General features: G+C 39.2%; 1 protein-coding gene and 1 pseudogene across 4 annotated transcripts in view; both read left to right on the top strand.

The window, feature by feature from the left end:
- The window catches only part of LOC149225112 (phospholipid-transporting ATPase 3-like), a 471,966-nt gene that overhangs the window by 334,768 nt on the left and 113,152 nt on the right, over window positions 1–24,046 (top strand). The window lies entirely within an intron of this gene.
- On the top strand, window positions 16,994–21,513 carry LOC149225113 (protein CTR9 homolog pseudogene; annotated as a pseudogene).

Below are 24,046 nucleotides of genomic sequence, written 5' to 3'. Positions count from 1 at the left end.
GGATATATTTATGAGGGCATGGACAGGGCCAAAGAAGCCATCAAGACTTTCTATAAGGGAAATGAATCTAAATATCTCCCTATATGGCAATTATTGATTCCAGGTGGGACAAACAACTACATTCACCATTGCATGCAGCAGGAGCATATCTCAATACAAGCTTATTCTATAATGGGGGGTCTAGCATTCAAAGACATATCGAGGTGATGAGAGGTATCATGATATGCATGTTGAAATTTCTAAGTCTGACATGTCAGAAATTCCTATGGCATTATCTGGTTTATTTCACCTACTTGTTTATTCCTTAAAAGTTATTTATCCATATAAATATTGAAAGTAAACACAAACGCAGTCTCAACTTATATATAGATCATCAACTGAAATAATAGACAAACACACAAGGGACACCATTATTTTTGGACAATCGTCCCCAGAAAAACCCAATGCAGGGAAACTGGTGCAACAGTTTTGAGGGATTTATTATTAAGTAGCGTTCTTAAGTACAACTAGGGTGCCAAATTGACTTACCCAATAGAGATTTCTACACGACAATAATACCTCTTCTCGGAAGCAGATATTCAGCTTCTCAGCACTAGTCTGACCCATGAAAATCCTTCTGGCACTTCTCCAAGGTTCTGCGTTAGCCCAACTAGCCTGGGTGTAGCTTTGGAACCCCCTGCGTTAGCCCTCTGCCTCTCTGCATTAGCTCTCTAGCCTTATGCGTCACCCACGTAGGCCCCTCAGCCTCTGCACAGTCTCCAACTGCCTTTGCGTGGCTCTTGCTGCCTCTGTGTAGCCTCCTCAATCACTGCGCTGACCCTCTGGCACTATCTCTACCTCTTTGCTATGTACTCATTGCCCCTCGCTACAACTCAGATCGCTTGTTCAAATTTTCTCAGCAAACCCCGCTCCAGTGAATCGAACTCACTGATCAATCTTGGAGTATCTCTAACTGACCCTCAAGCCTCCTCTTATACTTTTCCTGTTGAGTCTTCAATGGCTGAGATTAAGTCTCTAATCAACGGCTAAGATTATATTTGGCTTGATCCATGTCATTTAGAACATTCTCACCCAGTTTTATATTAATACCCATTAATATTTTAATTTTCAGTGTTCCACGAGGACTCCCCCCCCCCAAGGGTCTAGTTTCCTTGCTTCCCCCGCACTGTGGGGACTTCGGGACGAGTAGGGGTCATTTCCCCACGCTCCCAAAAATGAGAAAACTCAGGGGGATGTGCCAGGGGGTCATTTCCCTTTGGGGGCGTTTCCGAAAGGGGGAGGAGGGGGGTCGTTTCCTATCTACATATTCCACTGCTAACATTTTGGAGGTTGATAATATGACAGTGTAAGATTCCATCATCAAGTCGTATCCTGATCTCACATATGTAGAGCATGTTTTGTTGCAGGATGAAGAAATGGCTCAACCCCGTCACTAATAAGTAATATAATTGTTAATATTTCTAGATACCAGAGTCTCCAAGGTATAAGTACATGCACCACCCTCATATTCTTTAAATAACGTCACTCGCATTCTTATATCACTGGAAAACACCATATTTTGATCACTCCAAATATATATACATAAACTCCAGGATGTGCATATTCGTTTGACGAAATGGTGTACAAAATTTTCATATAGAATGTATATACACATTGGAAGAAAGTGGTTGATTGAAGACGCTCCCTTCTCAGCATTATATTTGTATTTTTGATGACTTTATAGATACAGTGATTTCTGTCGCTGACTTAATATATGTGTCTGGTTTAGCAGAATTGTCGAGATCTCTGGAGATTTTGAAATGAATATAATTATGCTATTAAGCAGCAGTTGTTCTTGAAAGTTTGAAGCAACGCCCGCTCAGACCACATGGCCTTTAATCCCGTAAGAAGCTAAGGATTTCGAGGGAAGATTGTCGTGGCTTGTGAGAAAAATTGTATTGCTAAGCGGCTCATCCTTAATTTCACACCGTGCTTTATAAAGTTGTTCTTGCAGGTCTAAAAGAAAAGAAAACATTAGATTTGATTGTTATGGGTAAAATTGGGATTGAATTTTGTAATAGATTGTTTAGTTTATGATGTATGATTATAAATTAGAATTTTAAATTTATATGATATTAGAAATTTAGATAATGATATTCATATCAATGATCATGCTTTGCAGCTTTTCAATTCAAACCCAATTGTCATAGTGGACTCAATTAATAAATTATATTTTATATTTATAAGTTTTTAAGACCCTGATGCTCCCCCACGTTTCCTAAAAAATGGTGGGGAGCTTTTGCATAGGCCGCTCCCGCGCCTCCTTGCTCCCTCGCCCCCTCGTCTCGGAACCTTGGTGGAACATTGTTAATTTTCCTAAGTTTAGACTTAGGAACCCCATTAAAAATATTAATTATTTTAATATCTCTTTAATTGGGGGAAATTTCCCCAAACCATTTCTAGGTCTTGGAGATCTCGTGTGCTTTAGCCTCTCCACCAATTTTCATGGCTAGAGCACATTTGATGCTACCCCAAATCAACACTCCCTCTTAGCGAGGAATGTGCTCTAGTAATGCTCCACCACTAAACATCACACTGATCATCCAGCACCGGTACCTATGTTGATGCTTGGCCTGCTGCTCAACATCCATTGTACTGCTGCCTCCTGTATTGCTACCCATGGCTCTGCCACTGCCACTGCTACATCTGTACTATAGCTCCCTCTCAACATGCTGCATCATGTTGTCCATAGCACTACCACTGCTAACTGTTTCACTGCAACTCAGTTATCGAGAAGTAATTGATCTACCCAACTACTGACATCCTTGTCAGTCCAAAAGCCTCTTGGTGCTGAAGCTGCCTCTGCTGTTATCCTATGCCCCCTCTGCTGCCTTTGCGTTGCTGCAAACACCTTTGTGCCTCTCGTAGTGCTGCAACCATCTTTGTGCCTCTCTGCGCTGCTGCAACCACCTTTGTGCCTCTCGCACTGCTGCAACCCCCACTGCTCTCCTACAGACCTCTAAACTCTAGCACTGCCTTGTCGCTCCATTTGCATCTTGCTTTTACCGACATCCGTCATCCTGCTACTATCTTTCGGGGCTCCCGTAGCTGGATATGATCCAAGAGTTTGGGTACCTCAAGGATCCTGCCCCTCATCTTCTGTAGTCCTCCTAACTACAGCTCAATGTCACCCCACCTCTTCTCTAGAGGTGCATGAGCACTCATGGCACAGTCGTCATCCATCTTGACTTCTTTCTCTGCCTTAGCCGAAGCTACCTTGGAGTCAGAAGCCTCTCCCTTATTCTTCTTCCTGGGACATTGGGTTGCATAATGACGCATCTCCCCACAATGGAAGCACTTTACCTTGGAGATGTCCTTCTTCCTCTTCCTTTGTTTTCCCACAGATGCCAGAGCTGCATCCTCTTCCTCCTCTTTCTTGATTCGACCTCCTTTGCTGCTACTTCCTACCTTGGTCAGCCGTCTCATCTCTTCTTGGTGAAGAGCTACCCACATCTCTTCCCATCCTGGAAGATCAACTTTGCCCAAAATGCTTTGGACAAATGTCTCCCAATCCTCGGAGACTGCATTCAGGGCGGTCATCACCATGAACTCCTAATTCAGCATGGCCCCTATGGAAGTAAGTTGGTCCTGAATCTCTTGCAACCTGCTGAGGTATAGATCTATCTGCTCCCCCTTCTGCATCTGATATGACTGCAGTTGATTCTCTAGTAGCATCTTCCTCTGCACGGAAGTGCCCTGATACAATGTCGTCAAGGTATCCCACATCTCCTTTGCCGTGTTCTTCTCGGAAATATGTGGTACTACATGATCCTTGACCCCATCAAGGATTATGCACTTCGCTTTCGCCATTGCATCTTCATACTTCTCATTATCAGTTGGGTCAACTGGGATAGCCACGGTTCTCAAGGCGAAGCCCTTAATGCGATGTCTGTCTAGAACAGATAGGATCCTGGCCTTCCAAATGACAAAGTTGGAGGCCCCGTCCAACCTGTCCTGATCCCTCAGTTCGTTCATTGCCATCGCCGCTCCTCTTCTGGACTCCCTCTGAGATTCGACTTCCCTCCTGGAAATCTCCCTCTAAGTCCTAATTTCCCTGTTGGAAATCTTCCTGCAAACTGTCGATCCACTCCTCTCCGATCCTCTTCGCAACTACAACTCGGATCTGGATTCCTTGGCTAGAAATCCGTCAAGGCAACGACTCCCTTTACCTTGGTTCTGTCCCATTAGGTACTGTTCTGCTTCGATAGCAACAACACCCCACTAGCTTGCTAATCCACAATCTGCACACAACTCCCTATGCCCTAGCAACTGAAGAAACTAAGCCTTCCAGCTCTGTGCAATCCCGACAAAGCCTAAATCACTCTTCTGGCCAACTTCGTCAAGCCTACCTGACTAAGTAGGATGATGTGGCTCTTCGTGAGCCTCTTCCGCCTCTCTGCCTCTACTCTGGCCCTCTCTCTGGCTCGAAATGATGATGCAAACCCTCTACGTCACTCCTTCTCTGCTGCCTTCTTCTTATGAACAACTCTGTCTCTCGGGACAACTGTTTCTACTGCAAATTTTCTGATTTCTGCCAGTGCCTTTAGTGCTCCTGTGATCTGCAATTCTCTGATACCATGTTGAAATTTCTAAGACTAACAGGTCAGAAATTCCTACTGCATCATTTGGTTTATTTCACCTACTTGTTTATTCCTTAACAAGTTATTTATCCATATAAATACTGAAAGTAAACACAAATGCAGTCTCAACTCATATACAGGTCATTGACTGAAATAATAGACAAACACACAAGGGACACCGTTATTTTTTGGATAATCGTCCCTGGAAAAACCCAATGCGGGAAAACCGGTGCAACAGTTCTGAGGGTTTTATTATTAAGCAAATTTCTTGAGTACAACTAGGGTGCCAAACTAGCTCACCCAACTGAGATTTCTACACGGCAGTAATACCTCTTCTCGGAAGCAGATATTTAGCTTCTCAGCACTAGTCTACGCCATGAAAATCCTTCTGGCGCTTCTCCAAGGTTCTGCGTCAGCCCAGCTAGCCTCTGCGTAGCTTTGGAACCCCCTGCGTTAGCCCTCTGCCTCTCTGCGTCAACTCTCTAGCCTTCTGCGTCACCCACACAGGCCCCTCATCCTCTGTGTAGTCTCTAGCTACCTCTGTGCGGCTCCTGTTGCCCCTGCGTAGCCTCCACAATCATTGTGCTAGCCCTCTGGCACTATCTCTGCCTCTCTACTATGTACTCATTGCCCCTCTCTACAACTCAGGTCACTTGTTCGAATTTTCTCAACAAACCCCGCTCCAATAAATCGAACTGACTGATCAATGTTGGTGTATCTCCAACTGACCCTCAAGCCTCTGCTTATTCTTTTCCTGTTGAGTCTTCAACGACTGAGATTAAGTCTCTAATCAACGACTAAGATTAGATTTGTCTTGATCCATGTCATTTAGAGCATTCTCACCTAGTTTTATATTAATACCCATTAATATTTTTATTTTCCTAAGTTTAGACTTAGGAACTGTTGATTTGGGGTAGCATCGGATGTGCTCTAGCCATGAAAATTGGTGGAGAGGCTAAAGCACATGAGATCTCCAAGACCTGGAAATGGTTTGGGAAGATTCTAACTAGTTTGGGAAATATTAAAATAATTATTATTTTTAATGGAATTCCTAAGTCTAAACTTAGGAAAAATAAAATATTAATGGGTATTAATATAAAACTGGGTTAGAAGGTTACAAAAGTCATGGATCAAGCCAAATCTAATCTTAGCCGTTGATTAGAGATTTAATCTCAGTCGTTGATGGATCAACGAGAAAAGTATAAGAAGAGGCTTGAGGGTTAGTTGGAGAACACATCAGAGTGATCAGTCATTCATTTTGCTAGAGCGGGGTTGCTAAGAAAAGTTGAATCAGTGATCAGTAGCGAGGGGCAATGAGTATGAGGCAGAGAGGTAGGGACAATACTAGGAGACCAGCATAGAAGCAAAGAGAGCGAGAGCAGCAGTCAGTCCAGGCTATGCAGACCCTAGCAGAGGTAGTGCAGAGCCCAGAGAGACTGCGTCATCCATGCAGAGGGCAGAGGGAGTGACACAGAGGCTCCCAGAGGCTGCACAGTGCCTTAGAGGCTAACGCAGGTCAACAAGAGGCTGACACAGAGGCCAGAATGGCCAACGTTGAGCTTCAGTTGTGCCGGAGAGGATTTCATGGGACAAGTTTTCTGAATACCTGTTTCCAGATATAGAGGTATTACTGTTGTGTATTTTTCTTTGTTGGGTGAGCCGGATTAGGCACCCTATTATACTTAGATAGACTACATAATAATATAACCCTCAGAATAGCTGCATCGGTTTTCCCACATTGGGTTTTTCCGGGGACAATTGTCCAAAAATAACGGTGTCACTTATGTGTTTGTTTTCTTTCAATTGATGATCTGTAAATGTTGAGACTGTACTTGTGTTTAATGCCAATATTTATATGGTTAAATGACTTGTTAAGTAATTAAACAAGTAGGTGAAATAAACCAGATAGTACAGGAAGAATTTCTAACGTGTTAGAATTAGAAATTCCAACAGGAACCACATTAAAAATATTAATTATTTTAATATCTCTCTAATCGGGTGGAATTTCCCGAAACAAGGGAGCATCTGGCATGTTTGGATTCAGGTCAAGCCAACGTCTCAAGGACAAGAAAATGCCTTATAAGTGCAAATTGTTAGAACTTAGGTTTTAATTTTGCTAGTTCTCTTTTATATGTTTGGCATTGCAAACTGATAATCTTTGTTGTTATTTTTTTACAGCTCATTGGTAGATACAGTGTGGCACTGAGGCACCACAGTTACAGGAATTCGCCATTAGATTTCTGAGTCAACCCTGCATTGCTTCTTCTTGTGAGTGCAATTGGCCAATGTTTGAGCCCATCCACAACAAAAAGAGAAACATGTTGGAGCATGAGAGGTTGAAGAAGTTGGTTTTCATCTACTACAACCTTCGAATGCTCACAAAACAAGTGCAACCAAAGGGTACAAATCCAATTTTATTGGCTACCATTGATTTAGAGTCTGATTGGGTTGTGGAGGAGGAGCCCCATGATTTGAGTTGGCTTGATGAAAAGACTCAGGATCTCTCTAGTTTACCATCTCAAATGGAGACTCTAGATACACCTACCTCACAGTGGCTTCAGCGTTCTGATGTTAGCACTAGCTCCAGGAGGGCTTGTTGTAGGCGTAGTCGTCCATGAGTGATGAGACTCAAGATTGTTATGAGACAATCATTTATCATTTATGACATATGTATTTGAATTTTGAACTTACTGACTTTTTTTATTTCAATTATGGAATCATGAGTCCTTCTCTTATTCAGTATCTAAATGTTTTGCTTAAAGAAATCGAATATGTTATGTTGTACTTTTATAGATATGAGATGTTGTTATGAATTATTGCATATATTGTGGTTTTTAATATTTATAACTTATAAGGATTGGAATTGCCATTAGTTTCTTTTTTGTGCTTAAAATTTACCATATTTTAAGGTTTTTTTGTATTTTGACAAGTATTATACAAGTCTTATACGGGTCGTTCCCGAGTCTTATACGAGTCAACGAGTCAATAGTCAGACGAGTCTTATAAGAGTACAAGTCGTGCAACATTGTTTTGAGGTGTCCCTCTCTTGATGATTGATGGTATGCGATGAATAATTTTTATTGATCTATTGATTTATTATTGAGTATTCGATGCAGGAGCATTAGAGCTTCCAAGTCATCAAGCTTTTTGGAGATCAACATGGAAAAGGAATTTTATTTCCTTACAGTAAATAATTTTAATTTCTTTATTTCTTAAAGAATTATAGATAGAGATAAGATTTAGTAGATAAGATTTTAACAGAATGTACCAAGTCTGCAACTGGATCCGTCTCTCTCTCTAGCTCGGCCTCCTCCATGAAATGAGGCATTGTGGGGCGGCTAGCTTGCCCACGTTGTTGGATGTGTGGAAGCTGATAGGTACGACTACCTCCTCCTATTTAGGAACCCCCGTCACCTTGAGGTTCTCCCTCTGGTCTTACACCCATTTAAAAGCCCATCACCTGCCGCATCATGTCCATCATCAACTTCCCTTTTCTCATCATCTGCTGGTTTGTCCTTAGCAACTTTTCTAAGACCTGTTTTTTGTTCCTCTGTCTGGGTTGCTTATTCTCTTCTTGGTTCTCCATCCTGCCTCTGATATTTTCCACTTCAGTGTCTGAAAATGGGTCTGGGCCCTCTTCTCTACCTCGACCCCTGCCTCTGCCTCTACCACGGCCTCTCTGGAAAACCAGTCCTTGGTATCTCGGTGGCATCACCCGCTCTTGTTCCCCACCCTGGCCAAGAACATGCTCTGATACCACTGTAATATTCCTAATGGAAAATTTGCAGTGATAACAAAGACATGAAATAATTTTCAAAACAAAATGTACTCAACAATTGACACATAAACAAAAAATTCTTCATCAAACACCCAACTGGCTCATTTTCATTAATAAAATATGTTGGAGTACAATAGAAGATGGATGAGGTTCACCTGGGCTTGTGCGAGGCAAGCTACAAGTCACAGGTGATCAATACAAAAGAGCCCAACTGCTATAGAAGTGCTGCTCTCCAGAAAACTGCATTGTCCCTCCAAATTTGCACTGTTGGCTGACTTCAAGCTCTCATTTCTACCCTCAAAACAACCCAGAAATTTCTGTAAATTTAGGAGTGTACTCCTTGCCAAAAACCCAGAAAGGGTTTTCCCTAGGTTTGACCCTTCAAATTCGGCCTCCTAAAGCTTGGCCCTCCTCCAAGACTAGGATTTTACACCTGTAGCTGGAACTACTATATCCTGCTCCAAAAATGTCAAGGAACCTCCTGAATCAGCCTCCTAACAAATTCCCCACAACCCAACTACTCAATCCTCTAGGTAAAACACCCTCCAAACAACCTCCTCTAATGACTGCGTAGTCCTGGGTGAAGATGATGTAATCCCTTACACCAAAAACTCGACTTGGGCGATTGGCTCCTCCTCCTACAGTAATATCACTCCTCTGAGATGAAAACCTCATAAGAATGCCTCCAACAACCACTTCACTCCCAAATCCTGACTCTATTGCTCCACACAAACATGCAATCTCTCCCACTACGTCCCTGCTGCTCCCACTGCGTCCTCGCTGAGCCAAGGCAGCACAATCCTCTAATGGTGGTCACTTTCTTTGTCTCCAATTGCAAGGAAAGGCCCTCCTAGGGTGGCACTCGAGGTCCACCGACGTAAGGGGTGAGATTCACTCCTTGGGAAGCTCTTGTGCTAAACAACATGTTGTAGCTTAGCTGAACAACCAAAGAGACAATGGATTCTCAAATCAGCAAAAGGCCCCAAATGTTGCTCCTCTCCTTCTATTTATGCTTGCTCCCTTGGGCCCCACGTGGGTCCCATCAAATATTTCAACCCCCAACTTAGGAAATCAAGCTGGCTCCAAAGGGTGCGTATTTTTGGTGGGTGAGTGGCCCCCACAACCCACTAAAGGCATATTGACCCCCCTTTTCTCCTAAGTTCTTCCACCAAAAATGTATTAAGCCAAAAATAACAAAATTACCAAAATTGTTTATCCGCTCCTTGGGAGAACAATTAGGAAGGGACATTCAGGCCCTCTGAAAAATCCTTTTCTGCAGCTCCTTCTGAGTTGTGAATTTTTCCCTTCACTTCTGAGCTCCCTGTCTGCTAAGCATGCTCTGATACCATGTGAAAATTTCACTACTAAAATTCTATTGCAGCAACTAGAATTAATTATGTTAACTGTAAATTAATATAACGGTTTATTGCTACTGCAACAACGAATTAATCACACTGCAATCTTCACTAACTGTGGAAGATAAACTGGAAATTGAGAAAGTACTGGCACATACACACAAAAATGTAACACCCTTTGTGGGAAAATCAATGCAACAGCTAAGGGTTTTTATTATTAAGTGGCAATGAGATTTTTTTTAGTACAACTAGATGCCCAAACTGGCAATCCACTACAGGAAAGCTAGCCACAAAAATTAGTGAGACAAATTGTCTCACTCGGCACTGATCCAACTCCAAAACTGGCAAATATTGGGCTACACGAAACCCTTGCGTCAACCTCTGCATCACTTCTGCACAATCACTAGTACGCTCTACCTAGAAACTACAACTGATCAAACCGTCTGCCCAACTCGACCTCTGAGAATGACTCACTGGCCTTGTTACTGCTCAAACTAGTAGGGGTCCTAGGAAGGGACCCTATAGAGCAACTACTAGGTCAAGGGGAAACAATGGAGCGATAGCCCACTATCACCTTAGTTAAAGCTCCCTGCTCTTTATGGGCTTTCACAGATGGGAGGATTCACAGTATGAGAGGAATCACAAGAATAGATGGATCAATGATAAGATATAGGGTGATTCATAAAGCCTATTCACAAGAGAGGCTCAAATAAATAGCTTGCTTGAAAAACAAGGTGATAGGCTGTCTAGGAAGGGTAAGAGGACACTTGAGCCTAGGTTTGGAGGATATGCCTTGACAAGAGGGCTTCCTTGACTTAAGATTCCTTGTGGAGAAATGAGCTATGTGATCTTTGTGGAATTTGAGTTATAAAGTTGTGGGACCACAAAGAACCCAAGTGGCCCAAACTAGGTCAAGGGTATGGAGTTGATCGACCAAAGGAAGGGTTAACCTAACTAGGGTAGAGAATAGGATCAAAGGACTAACTTTCTTTTGAGATTTGAATGCAGTGATCCAAGTGAGGACACTAACCCAAATCGACCTAGGGAAAGAGATGGTATTAGGGCTAGGGCTTGCTATATCACGAGATTCCATTGTCAGATATGCCTCAAAATTGGAGAATCTCTTGAGTGAACTCCAACGCAGTAGTGGACCAAAATTCAAAGGCTTTGTATGGCTACAAAGAAATTCGCTTGATGCTCTAGGTGACCTACTAGGGTTAGGCCTAAAAGGAGAAGAAATGGTGAGAAAAATATTCTTTAGGTGACCACCAATGGTTAGATTAGTGCCTTGCCTTTGGGAGAGATGGAGTCAAGATGATTTTGTGATTTGGAGAGACTTAACCTAATGAAGGAGACCTTTAGGCAACTTTGCATGGCAAATTAGGGCATGGGAGCAACCACCAAAGGATTTTATACTTTGATGTACAAAAATTAATGGCTTATCAAGGCGTATTCAATGAAATTAAACCTGTAGGAACATTCATTCATCATACATGGCTCATGTAATATATCTAGCACTTCAAAAGTCCAAAACTTCCACAATTACGCATAAATTAAGGCAAATTTCATATCTGGAGAGCGAAAATCCCATACATTATTCATGTGACAAGATAAATGTAAAGAATAGACATGAAAAAGAGCACTTACATTTACAATGAGTATATCCAATCATCAAATCAAGACAAATTTGAAGCTCCAAGACCAAGAGAATAGTATACAAACGTCAAAATTCATCCATGAAACCAAACCTGTCCTCCAAAAGAAAATGTGAAATTCTCCAAAGAGCTACTAATCTAAACAAGTGATGATGATAGGAATGAATGAGTCTCTCATCAATTTATACAATCCATAAAGGAGTTCGAATAGCCTAATTGGCCTAATTGAGCCCCAAATAAAAAAATAGTGTGCAACAATAACATTCCTTGGTGACAAGCGCACCAAGATAGCTCAAAATAGAAAGATAAGTATCTCAAGGGGGTAAAATAGTAAACATGATGAGTCATTGGGCCATTTAGAAGGCCTAGTGGAGTCTAAAGTGTGCCAACGTGTGAGAGTAAGCTCCAAACATAGTGAATGAGGTTTTGGCCCATCGATATCCAAGCAAGTCACATGTGGTGTCCCCAAGTGGGTGTGGGGGCACAATGACATCCTCATGGGTCTCCAAGTGGATCGATGATGCCTGTAAACTATCTACAAGGGCTAGAATGATGACATAAGCCCTCCCTTTATCTCCTGCGGTGAGACACATCCTCATCCGGACCCTAAAACATCTGCCAAGTGTATGATGCAAGTGTGAAGTCAGCTAGGCATGGTGATCCAAGTGCATCATCCTCATCCAAAAGGTCAAACACGAGCAATCACTAAATGGCGGTTGGGATCCACAAAGTGCTCTTTGCTATGGTGGAGGCCCATGGCTCTCTATGCTCACCCTACAAGTGCCAATGTGACCCTCTAGAGGGCTTGGAACTCGTATAGGGAGACCAAACCCAAAATGGAGACCCACCTGCAATCCTGCATAAGATCCAAGGCATACCCTTGCCCTCTAGTACAACAAATCATTAGGATAATCAAGTAAAAGAGTTTACAAATCATGGAATCAAATGGGCACTTTATGGTGGCATGCCTTTCCATAGTGTGCTTTGGCATGTACAGGTGTCTTCAAGCTCAATAAGGGGGTTAACCAAGGCCCCTATTAGGTGGTTTCGGCCTTTAAAGGGGTGACATGTCAATGGTATTGTTGACCACTAGAGTGGCACCTAAGGATTATCTAAAGACTCCATGCTCGAGGATGTACCAAAGGATGCTTGTATCATTAGTCATCATCATATTACAAGAGTTTTTCAACTCTACTTTGTATTCTTATCATTTTCCATTGTACCCAAATTCCACAAGCCCTACGGGGAAATGTAATAAGTGATGCTAGTATGATGAGTTTTGAGTCATGTAATAGGCCTAGGTAGTTTGGGACCTTGTCATCAAGTGAGTATTACTCTAGGAGTTTTTTTTACTTGGTTAATTATCATCTCCCTACCAGGACTTAATAATTAATTGAGTGTTTTTCCTCCAACTATAACCCAAAGCCAGAGTATGGCTTGGTGGTGATGTCTTGGGTGAGTCCTAGTGTCTAAGGTCAATGTATATTACTGTACTAGATCACACAAAAAATTTCGTGGAATTTGATTAGGTTTGGGGGGCATTTTTAAAATTTCTAAAATTTCATGCAGGGCGGATATTGTAATGAAATTTGTATATGAAATGTAAAAAGTGTTATTTAGAGAAGTTGTATGGGGTATGAGTAATACAAATTGCACCTCTCACCCTCAATTTTCTATTATGACACTCTTTGAGGAGTTAAAAATGTATTCTAGACCCTCAAAACCCACTTTTCCCAAGTTTAGTGGAAAAAGTGGCAATAAATTAAACCAAAAATAAATTAAATGGAGAGAAATAAATTGCTCCATGTGACAAAATGACATGGAAATGACTTGGAAATTATCCCAAGTCGAAGAGTTGAGTCAAGGGACATGTGGAGGATGATTGAACACCTTACATCATAAATGCACCACTCCCACAAGAAAATTGAATTTTTGGCATTTAATTGTGAAGCTGCTTATGTGGAAAATCGAGCTTTTAGAGGAGTTAATGCACACAAAGGAATATTTGATCGATATTTTGATGGAGGATTTCGTGGAAGTTTGTCTCAACTTAGCTTCACTTCTTCTACACTTGGCACATCCACTTGGGAATTTCGAGTTGCTCTTAGAGGCCTATGCAGTTCATGAGGGATCTACGCTGAGCTCATTGGGATCATCTACAAGAGGTGGCATCACATGGTTTGTTCTTGGAGTTTGACTTGAGTTTGCTCCTTGATTGGTTCACACTTGGATTTGCTCATGGTGCCACATATGGAATTCAATTTTGCTTGAGGATTTCATGGTGTCATATATGGAATTCGATTTACCTTGGCGTCTCTCTCATCTCCACTTGTAACTCGACTTTCTCTCCTTGGGATTTCCTCCATAGCTATTTGTCATGTGGACTCTACATTGGGATTTGCTCCCATCCTCTTATAAATTGAGCCTTGGGCTCTCATTTATATCATTTGGAATACGATCTACTGGGCTTAAGGATACTCTGCTAGATTGTACACTCTTTGCAAATTAATACAAAAGACTTTGGGGTTACATTTGAGGTGTTCTCCTTGTGTATGGTAACTTCTTGATATTTTTGCTCTTATATTTCTACTTGTTTCATTCTGCTATTATTTCCATTATGATTTTCAAGTTATGCTAATGTGTAGCTATCTCACATTAGCATAAAGATTATTTACTTGCTCTAGATAGAGATGTTTTAGCTGATGCAAATATATCTCAAAAAGTTTCTCTTCATTGCATTTGATTAAGCCCATGTGGATTTAATTGGTTTGTGTGAAGTTGTGTAGAAAATCTTCTTTTGGATCAAGCTTCAAGGGTGAGCGGAAGTTCTCGGACGAACCAACCCACTTTTGAAATACTTAAGGAAAACCCAAACTTTTCAATTGCCAAAGTCTTATCATTCGAATTTGTCTTGCAGGGATTTCTTTTGAAATTTGGGTTCATATCTCTTGCATCATCCATTCAATATTTATTTCTCAAATATTGTGCTTCATTTGCTATAATCTTGTTATTTTAGAGCTAAATCATGGCTAGGCAAAGGGGAAAATTTATTCATACTCTTTAGCTTAGCCTTTGTAGATTATATTGTACACATACATTTGTAATGTTATTGAGTAATTTCATAGCTAACACTTGGTTTGTCTTGCAACCCTCTCTAACTTGTTTCTTGTGACAACTTGCGAGATTTATCATTTGAAACTATTAACAAGTTGTGTGCAAGACCTTGGGCTCTCAATTCAAGACTAATTTTCTCTTTTGGTCATGGGCATTTGAGGCTCTCTTTGGCAAGACTGAGTTCCATTTTGGGGCTGCATATCTCTCTCTTGGTCATGGGCTTAAGGAGGCTTAGCCTCTCTTCCTTTGGTGCAAATTCCTCTTCTTCTTGAATATAATTTTTGCATCTAGAGCGCCCCTTTCAAATTTTAGATTTCAAGGCCTTTCTTTGGCCTCATTTGCAAAGTAACTCATCAAAGAAAAGTCTATGGTATAAGGCTTCATTGTAAAATATTTTCCTTGAGTTTGGAGGAGGCTTTCATGGGTTCTTGTAATTTAATTAATAAAATTTCTGATTTTTTTTTGGAGTGTGGGTTTTACCCATTGGCATCCCTATCTCTCCACTTTGGGGATAAAACTTGTGGTTGGTTTGATTTGTTGATTCTAGTATCTCTTCTCACTTGCATGCATGTTTTAAATTTGCTAATTAACACAACCATGCATCTCATTTAATTTGCTAAAGTTCACTACAATTTGCTTTCCATTTACATTGATTGCTACAAGTCACAAGTTACACTTTATTTCATAGCAATTCATTTTTATCCAAGCATCTCTTTAACTTGATACATTTAGCTTGGGTATTGTCTTAAGTTCACTTATGCTTCATTAATGTGCAACAATTTCACATCTTGAGTTTTGATGCATTTTGTATTTGGGCAATTTCACTTTCCAAAGCGAATCTCTCAAGTTAGAATCTCTTTCTTTTGCAAAGCTATTTTGAGTACAATCTTGAGTTTATTTTTCACAAGCATTGCCATTTATTTTACATGCAAATCAATTGCTCATAAGTTTCAAGTTTGCTTTTGGTGGATCATTAATTTATCATAAGTCAAAGCAAATACTTTCACTTCACAATTTTACATGTTATAAAGCTTATGCAATCTTGTGTTTAAAGCATCTCTATCTTTTACATAGCACTTGCAAATTTACTTGCATATCATAGTAGGCATCTTAACTTAGTTGCACATTTAAAATTAACCTCCAAGCATAAGCTTGGTTGATAGAAATCATAGGGAAAAAAAAATTTCTTGGAAAGTTCTTCCATTTGGTACGAAGTAAGGTAAAAGCATTGTGACCCTGCAGTTATGAAGGTGGTTTGTCCCCTTGTAGGAACGAAAGCACACGCTGGCTCGTAAGACTCAGGGGACGGATATTGTTAATGACACCATTGTGTCCCCGCCCCCTCTTTCTTATAGTCACCCCAGTTTTTACCCTTTGTAAGAGCTCAAGAGGAGGACTTCTCATCTAGATTAAGCATTTTAGATTAAAAGTAACCAAGATAACTGCATCCAAATCTAGTGCACATGCATTTCATACTAACACATCTCATAGTTTTACTTGTAATTTGTCATTTTACTTGTCATTGCTGAATTGAATAATTTGTTTTGGAAAGTATTATTTCATCTATATTTTGCAAGTAGAATACTAATTGTTTTCCTTTTGCAAGATATCTTTGTATGCTTTTATTTAGCAATTGATCATATATTTGGGAAGCATCCTTATATCTTGTATTGATTATTTTATTGTGCTAACATTTTTTTGTTTCACTTTCAGGATTACTTGTGTTTTTATTTGAAAGCATTTCATTTATATTAAGCAAATATCCTTCATTTTTGAGCAATACTTTAAAAGGCACTGGTTTTTCATATGCTTATGCTTATCTCATGTGTTGATGGTTGTTAATGGTTATTTCATTTCATATTGCTTGTTACGAATATAATTTATATAAAATAGAAATAAATATAGATGAAAGAATGGTAAATCATAATTGTAGTTAATTAATGATTTGTTAATGAAGAGGCATGTCTTAATGGACATGACCATTCATGAAAGGGCACCTTCCTAGGTATATACGCAGGCCCTCATTGTAACATTCAATCATCTTGTACATTTTTACTGTTAATAAAATATATTTATAAATACCTTTGTGTATTTTATATTAAAGGCACAAACAGTCTTAAGTTTTGTCGCTTCAATGGTGTCATAGCCATGCGAGCCTTTGGACGTTATTAGTTGCACAATATGCCATTACTTATACGTCCTGAAATCATTTAGAAGTTAATTGAAATTCAAAAAACACTTCAGCAATTAAAAAAATCATGTGCGGAATTTACAACATGTCTAAAGGAAGAATACATTGACAGGAAGTAAACTAACAATGAAGAATGTTCTAACATGGAAAACTTTGAACATGTTGGATTAGGAACTCCACAAGGTGACATAGATAATACTGTTGGAGAAGACGATAAAAATGAATCGACATAAATTATTCATGGAGAATCACTACATTCTGGAAAAGATCAAGAAGAGGTTATGTCAATTTCTGATAATAAAAATGATATTACCAAGGTGTCTTCAATACCATTTCCTCTTGTTGCTTCTGTTGTGGTAGACCAAAATACCGAGGTATCTTCATCCCCACCTTCTCATGTTGTCGTTGCTGCACTAAGTGATAAAACAAAAGTATGTTCGGTGTCATCTTCATCTCATTCTCCTCCTATTCCCTCTCTACCTACCGTTGTAAATGATACTAAAGGTGATAACCCCAAGAAATTTTCATCTCCAAAGCATCCTCCTCATGCTACTCCTACTGCAAATGATAATGAGAGTGATAATACCAAGCCATTTATTGAGATGGGAGAGTTATTTTTTTCATCAGACACCAGTGCAGCATTAGATGCTTTCAAGAAGACAAATTCTCTTCTAAAGAAAAGCAGAGAAGAAGTACCCATTGAATTACTTAATGACATTGGAGTTCTTCATTTTGAGCGTGGTGAATTTGAGTTGGCTCAAAAAAATTTCACAGACGCATTAGGAGATGGTATTTGGGTTGAATTCATCAATGGAAGAATACATTGCCCCAATGTTGATTCTGCAACTTTTCCTGCACAGTTCAAAGATACAGATTTCTTCCATCAATTGGAAGAAGACGAAATTTCACTTGCGTTGCCTTGGGAGAAAGTTACTACACTTTTCAATCAGGTTAGACTATTTGAAAAACTCCACGAGTCAGAAAAAAACAAGTATTTTATATAGGCTGATCTTATTGAAGTTTCCTGAATATGTTGAAGGGTACCTACGACTGGCAGCCATGGCTTGGGCTCGAAATAATGTTCAACTATGTTTAGAACTGATTGGGGATGCGCTCAAGGTGGATGAAAAATCATCCAATGTTTTATCTATGCTTGGCAACATGGAGCTAAAAGCAGATGCTCTGCTGAAAGCAAAGGAAACATTTAGAATTGCACAAGACGTGACAGGGGGCAATGATACTTATGCCAATCTTTCTCTTGGGAATTGGAATTATTTTGCAGCAATATGTAATGAGAAGAAGGATTCAAAGCTGGAAGCCACACATATTGAAAAAGCTAGAGAACTTTATTGTAAAGTATTGGCACAAAGGCCACGCAATGTGTATGCTGCGAATGGTGCAGCGGTTGTGCTGGCTGAAAAGGGTCTATTTGATGTTTCAAAGGACATTTTTACACAGGTGCAAAAAGTTGCAGAAGGAAACATCTTTGTTCAGATGCCAAATGTGTGGGTAAATCTGGCACATGTTTACTTTGCTCAAGACCAGTTTACATTGCCTGTGAAAATGTACCAAGATTGTTTGAGGGAATTCTATTATGGTACCGACACCCAAGTTTTATTATATTTGTCTCGAACACATTATGAGGTAGAATAGTGGCAAGTTTGCAAAAAAAACTTTACTAAGAGCGATACATCTGGCACCCTCAAACTACATGTTACGGTTTGATGCTGGTATTGCAATGCGAAAATTCTCAACTTCAACACTTCAAAATCAAAAATGAACTACTGATGAGGTTCGTCAGGCAGTGCTTTTAAAACCGGCCAGTCCTAATTGGTAACTGGTCAAACTGGCCAGTTAGCAAGGCCACCGGTTGGAACTAGCTGAAAAACCCGGTCAAGAAGGTGCTTTGGCCGATTTTTGGCCCTAACCGGTCCTAACTGGCTGGTTTGTAGTCAAACCAGCCAGTTCTATCCTAAACCGGTTGGTTACTATATAATGTTTATGTGAATGTCAAGGTCAAATTGTCAGATAAATGGGAGAGAGGGTCAAGGTCAAATCTGAAACTCTCTTACCATCCATGGTCAAAGGAAAGAATCTCACTATGGAAATCTAACTAAAGGAACTAGATTCATCATTCAACCTAGAGGATATCTCTCTATGTAGAAGAGTTGACCCTCTACCAAAAGCCAGTGAAAGGTGGCCACCTATTGGTTATGTGTAATTTGCCTGCAAATCACATACAACCACCCCTTCTAGGCCTCATTGCCAAGGGTTGTCCTTAGCCCTAATGTTTGACAAATTTGAGCATCAAAATGGCATTGCCCTCTATCCACCTCTTTGTGCCTCTGTGCATTGGGAGCATTGAGAAGAAAGATGTAATCCTCTAAGTAGTGCCCAAAAGAAGTGTCGAGACAAGGGATATGAGATCTAAATCTAAGTGCCTCTCCCAAATATAACACCGAGCAATTGTTGAGCTAGCAACAACTCCCCCAAGTTGTGCCTTTAGTACAAAAGGATAAGAAAAACTTGTATACCCTTCTTGAATATTTTTAAGCTTCAAGATGTGTAGCTAGTAGAGGTTGTGACTCAAATGAAACAAGCTTGAGTTGGAATCAATATCCATTGCCACTTAAAGTCCACCTACATCTTGAAACAACTACGTTTTACCTACAAGCTCCTTGTTTCACATTAGATCTTTAGCTTGTGTTGTTTAAAGCCTTTTTGGCATTGAGCTTATGAATTGTGAAATTTGTGGAGTGTTGCTAAGCCTTAATTTTCCATCTACTAGTCCCTCGTTAATCTTCACCTCAAGTCTTTTGTTGAAGTTTTCAAGCTTTGACACACCTCCTCAAAAGTTACTCTCATTGTGACACTTTTCATGTCACTTAAACTTAGAACTTGCTAGTCCCAACAACATTCACTAATTTTTGGCAACCTTCCATCTTTGTAATATGGCATGCATCATCGAAGCTTTTAACTTTTTAATACTTATGACAAGGTGAAAATCTCCTAGACTTTGAACCTTTTAAGCCTGTGTCATTTGATCAACTGCCTCTATCTTTTGATTTTTTGTATCAACCTATGGCACAAAGTTTGCAAGTTTTGAAGTTCAAAGTTACCACAACATGTTGCACAATGATGTACCTTTGGGTATCAATAAAGGTGCAATAAGACCATAAGAGCCACAAAGCAAAAGAAACAAGTTTGGAACTTTCAATAATGTGCATCAAATCACATGTAAATGAAAGATTGAAAACTCAAATCCTTATGATAGGGAGCAAAAGGAAAAGAATTTGCAAATGTTTCATTTTGCAAGCTACTTAAACTTTCAAAAAATCTCAACCTCACAAGAAAGTAAAACTTCAATATCAAGTAAATTGCAACAAGGAAAAGGGCTTATCATGATAAGTTGTAAATGAAAGCGACATGTTGCAAACATCATAACGACTAAAAGATTCAACTCACGCAAGAAGACACATAAGAATGACTGAAAGATTCAACTCACACAACAACACACATAAGACGGATCAATAGTAATGCGCCACATCACAAGTTGCAGATCAAGTTGAGGCATCCTCAAACTCTGAACTAGATGATGTCTATGTAGCTCCTAATGATGATCCTGTGTCTAGTAGTGGTGATGAACTTGATTATTGATCATGTGTACACTGTAGACTTATAGTAGGCCAATGGCCTCATAGTTTGCAGCATTGTTTTTGGACTTTATAGGCCATTTAGAGCCTCATTGCTTATGTATTTTACTATTTTATTGATGATATGTATTACACTCGGTGCCATTTCGATATATTCACCTTTACATGGTATATAAATGAGCAAATTTTGCATATTTTGTCTCTATTGGCTTGGAATCATGGTTTTAAATCTTAAAAAATAGTTTTGTTTCATTAAAAATTAATTATTTAGGGTATTTTTGTAAAACCGGTTCGTTTAGACCTAACCAATCCCGGTTCAACCGGTTCCGGTCGGTAAACCAGTTCATTAGGTGGACCGGTCCGATCACCGGTTCCGGTTTTAAAAACATTGTCGTCAGGTAGTATCAGAATTAAGAATTGCACTTCGTGTATTCAGCTAGCTATCTGCAGTGACCAATCGTCACTCACATGGATTTGATGAGAAGAAAGTAGAAATGCATGTTGACTTTTGTAAGCATTTACTTGATGTTGCCAAACTTCATAGAGAGACAGTAGAACATGAAGAGTGACAGAACCATCAAAAACTTGAAGTTGCACGTCAACTTATCTTGGCTGAGGAAGCCTATCGTAAAGCTAAAGAAGAACGTAAACTGCAATCTGGTTTAAATATTACCGCATTAGTTTGGCAAGAAGAAGCCAACATTAGTTTTATTTGCAGCAATAACTTTGCTAAAGTTCTCCGTCGTTTTCTTGGAAGCGATTTTGTTGATGAATATGACTTGCATGTGTTGCACGAACCGCTCGAACCTTGTTCCACACTCCATGTCCAAGTAAGTCACCCTCGCTCCACGCTACTCTATCCATACTCTCGTAGCGCTCAAGCCACAGGCACCGTTGTCCTGACCACGCCAGACAACCATGGTCAATCGTGCCCCCCTAACCCCCGATGTTGCTTATTCCACACTATATCGTGTCGCTGCCATGACACAACGCCTCCGACCTGTCTAACACCACTACCCTATTTGTCGCTCGATTGGCTCATGATCATAAGACTTGGTCCAAACATTGAATCGGTTCGATCCATACCAACATTCACGTCACCGGCCAACGAATTTGTGATCAGCGGGTCAACAAGTCGTTACACATAAATTTTATTAGCATAGTTATATATTAATTATAAACTATATAAATATATTATTATTTTAATTATAAATTGAATATAAATTATAATTATTGTTTAATTAAAAATATATATAATATTATTATTATTATTTAGCAAAAAAAACAATTCCAAAGGAATATTACCGACAAGCTATACATGTCAAGACGATTGACAAATTATACATATCGAGATGACAAACACAAGGTGAAGAAAATTGTCAGCATTAAAGCTTTGAGGACAAAGCTTTTTGAAGAAAGGGGCAATGTTACGAATATAATTTATATAAAATAGAAATAAATATAAATGAAAGAATAGTAAATCATAATTGTAGTTAATTAATGATTAGTTAATGAAGAGGCATGTCTTAATAGCTATGTTGCCAGGAAACGTGGGTTCGGGGACGGGGACGGGAACGGGGACGTCATTTTTTGAAACAGGGTGCGTGGGTTCGTCGGGGGTATATTATAATTTATATATATAATATATAAATATTATATTTTATAAATTATAATATATGTGAAATTGTATATTTTTCAACTTTAAACAAGAAAACTAAAATACTTGTGATTTAAACTTTAGATATTTAAGCATGCACATCATTGAACATTCAACATTCACAATGAAATTTCAAAATTTCTAGTGTTATATCAAGTGTGAATTGGAGTTTACATATTAATAAGAATCATGATATATGTCCATTGTCATTCTACATTCAAAATTTGCCTTAAGGCATCTCCAAACAAAAACTAGGAAATTTTAAAATACTAAAATAAAAATAGCTAATAGTGAACAATGGCTTCCTCAAGCCATGTCATCAACATCACTCAGATCTTCAGTTAGCATGCTCTCCAGGTAGGAATTGCTCTCATCTCGAGGCTCTTTCTCATCCATAGCAACTGGAGGTAGCTCAATAAGGCCATCTGGTTGTATCTCCTCACCCACACACATAACATCATCTGTGTATTGGTCCCATCTCTTGAAAGGACCCTCCTTGTAACGAAGATCTTTTCGAGATATGAGACAAAGTGTGCTATGAATGTACACTAAGTTCTCTGCCTTCTTTGAGCCCAACCTATTTCTCTTTACTGAATGGATAAAGACATAAGTACTCCAATTCCTCTCGAAAGATGCAGAACTAGCTACTTGGAATATTAGGGGAAGCCCGTTAAATTAATTAAAAATTTAAAAATTAAAATTAAAATGAACTCCAAAGAACCCGATTTTGGGGTTCCAAGTACCCATCATCAGGGTTCTTCATACCTGTCAAGACAAAAGAACCCAATTTTTTATAATGGAGAACCCGGTTCTTTATAGAAGAACCCGGTTCTTATGGGTTCTTCTCAGAAGCACCCATCCAAGAATCCGGTACTTGGGTTCGAGAACCCGGGACGGGTTCGAGAACCCCACCCCCGGGTTCGGGAACCCGTGCAACATAGCTTAATAGACATGACCATTCATGAAAGGGAACCTACCTAGGTATATAAGAAGGCTCTCATTATAACATTCAATCATCTTGTACATTTTTACATTATTAATAAAATATTATTTATAAATACCTTTGTGTATTTTATATTAAAGGCACAAACACTCGTAAGTTTTGTCGTTTCATTGCTGACATCATATTTGCTTGTAATCTTAAAAAAGTAAACCACTTCACTTTAACATTCTCCTAGAAACCTCACATCTTTAACTTAGTTTTCCTTTAGGGACCACCCCCCATAGCTAGCCTAGGAGATAGCTTAAACCAATGTTACTTGGGAGCGGGAGCAGGAGCGGGAAGCGGGAGCGAGAGCGACCATTTTCAGAAGCTCCCGGTTTGGGAGCGAATCGGGGAGCGATTTTTTAAAAATATATATATTTTTTATATTTTTTAATTTTTGATACATATATGTCAACAAAAACATGTAGAATGGTGAAATAGACATAAAAAACATAAAAAAACATAAATTGATCATTGAACCATATATCACATCAATCATCCAGAAATTATAATCGTCATCAACCATGTCCACAAGTTAGTAAAATACATATTACAACTGCAACATAACATGAAGTTGATACATTGAAGTTGAAAGCTTTCAGAATTGAAAATTCAATAACATTTATCATCATTGATCACCAAAGTAACAAGTTGTACTTGTAAGCCAAGTTTAACCATTACAAGAAGTAATATCGAAGATATTTCTAAGTCCTAACTTCTAACTGTTAACATGATATGAAATGTTAAAAATTTATAAAATGAAACATGAATAATGAGATGAAATGAAACAACTTTAGTCTTTCACAAAGCATCATATTCATAATTCACAATCATTACCAATGAGTTATAATTGCCAAGGCCCAACTTCAAACTTCAAATTTTCATTGTCACAGTGATATAATGTTTACAAAAAATATCATAATGTCATAATGATATGAAAGAGTCAAGAGTCAAGAGTCAAGAGTCAAGGACTCAAAACTCAACAGTTATGAAAACTAAAGTCTAATAGAAACTAAAAAAGACAAGTAAACTGTAAATC

Source organism: Pinus tabuliformis, chromosome J (genome assembly GCF_031772625.1).
Source record: "Pinus tabuliformis cultivar Carrire ecotype Pingquan chromosome J, CPIR1, whole genome shotgun sequence".
NCBI lineage: Eukaryota > Viridiplantae > Streptophyta > Pinopsida > Pinales > Pinaceae > Pinus > Pinus tabuliformis.
The sequence above is the reverse complement of the archived record's forward strand: the minus strand, read 5'-3'. Positions and strand labels throughout refer to the sequence as shown.